At 39.3% G+C, this 1,900-nt stretch overlaps 1 pseudogene across 1 annotated transcript; it reads right to left on the bottom strand.

The window, feature by feature from the left end:
• Window positions 1-269: 269 nt before the first annotated feature.
• LOC104656887 lies at window positions 270-1,163 on the bottom strand (annotated as a pseudogene). Its single transcript, XR_747194.2, has one exon. The product of XR_747194.2 is annotated as a dolichyl-diphosphooligosaccharide--protein glycosyltransferase subunit STT3A pseudogene (transcript).
• Window positions 1,164-1,900: the final 737 nt, after the last annotated feature.

The following is a 1,900-nucleotide window of genomic DNA, read 5'->3' as shown; positions in this document are numbered from 1 at the left end:
TAGATGGGTAGATTGCAAAACTTTTGTCCCATTCTGTAGGTTGCCTGTTCACTCTGACGATACTTTCTTTTGCTGCGCAGAAGCTCTTTAGTTTAACTGTATTCCATTTGTCAATTCTGGCTTTTGTTGCAAATGCTTTTGGTGTTTTAGTCATGAAGTCTTTGCCCATGCCTATGCCCTGAATTGTATTACCTAGGTCTTCTTCTAGGGTTTTTTATAATTTTAGGTCTTACATTTAAATCTTTTTTTTTTTCTTTTTTTTTTTTTTTAATTCCCCCCTTTAATTGACCAAAGTAAAGCCATGACATTTCATTTGGTAACCTGTTTAGAATTATAAAAATCATTTCATTTGGCCCAGCCCATACTGCCCAGGACAAATTCTAATGCCATCCAGCTTTGTTCTTACAAACTGCATATTAAAAAAAAAAAAAAAGAAAAAATCTTCAACGTCCTAAATGTGATGTGCCCAGTGCGAAGCATATCAGAGCTGGACGTGACATTTATGTCCTTGACAAGCCTCGATTATCCAGGTCCTTTACCTTGTATATCCTGACCAGCCAATGTTCTGTGGTATACGCTTCCTCCAGGACATCAAGCTCAAAGTCTTTATTCCCAATCTCAGCATTTCGGACACGGTCAAAGCCTGGAGGACGCTTGGCTTCTGTGTAAACCTGTCCAAAGCGGTAGTAACACATCTTGTACATGAGGCAGTTGAGCAGCACTGGAGAACCTTCACGGTCCACACGGAACTCCCCAGTTGGAGTATAATAGTCATTCTCCTTAATATGTTTGCCTGTATCTGTGCTCCCTCCAATCCGGACCATCCAAAGAAACTTGTTGATATCATCAGAGGAATAGCCAGTGAGGCCTTCAAAAATGACCAGCACATAACTGACATCAAGCTCCCTCATGATCTCGTAGGCTTTTTCCTCTGTGGACGCTATTGCCTGCCCTACTCGAGAAATATGGGTATTATTCCATGTGTTATTATCCACTAAAATTGTTCGGTTTGCCATAGCTGTAATCTGATAGCCATAATCCCACCAGGACATGACCTTCGCATCCTCTGGAGTATTGTGACGAAGCCAATAATATGCTTCTCGGAAGTCATCAAATATGATCCTACTGCCATCCCCACCACGGGCAGACAGTACAATGGACGGAGAATTTTAGGTCTTACATTTAAATTTAGGTCTTACATTTTAATTTTAGGTCTTACATTTAAATCTTAAGTCCATCTTGAGTTAATTTTTTATAAGATATAAGGAAAAGGCCCAGTATCAGTTTTCTGCATATGGCTAGACAGCTTTCCCAACACCATTTATTAAGCAGGGAATCATTTCCCCATTGCTTGTTTTTGTCAAGTTTGTCAAAGATCAGATGGTTGTAGATGTGTGGTGTTATTCCTGAGGCCTCTGTTCTGTCCCACTGGTCCATATATCTGTTCCGGTACCAGTACAATGTGGTTTCGGTTATTGTAGGCTTGTAGTATGGTTTGAAGGCAGGTAGCATGATGCCTCCAACTTTGTTCTTGTTCCTTAGGATTGTCTTGGCTATATGGGCTCCTTTTTGGTTCCTTATGAAATTTAAAGTAGTTTGTTTGTTTGTTTGTTTAATTCTATGAAGAAAGTCAATGGTAGCTTGACGGGAGTAACATTGAATATATAAATTACTTTGGGCAGTATGGCCATTTTCATGATATTGATTCTTTCCACGAGAATGGAATGTTTTTCCATTTTTTTGTGTCCTCTATTACTTCCATGAACAGTGGCTTGTAGTTCTCCTTGAAGAGGCCCCTCACATTCCATGTAACTTGTATTCCTAGGTATTTTATTTTCTTTGTAGCAATTGTGAATGGAAGTTTGCTCAGGATTTGGCTTTTTGTTTGTCTATTATTGGT

Source organism: Rhinopithecus roxellana, chromosome 18, assembly GCF_007565055.1.
Source record: "Rhinopithecus roxellana isolate Shanxi Qingling chromosome 18, ASM756505v1, whole genome shotgun sequence".
In the NCBI taxonomy this organism is placed as follows: domain Eukaryota; kingdom Metazoa; phylum Chordata; class Mammalia; order Primates; family Cercopithecidae; genus Rhinopithecus; species Rhinopithecus roxellana.
Note: the sequence above shows the minus strand (reverse complement) of the source record. Positions and strands in the feature narration are given on the sequence as shown.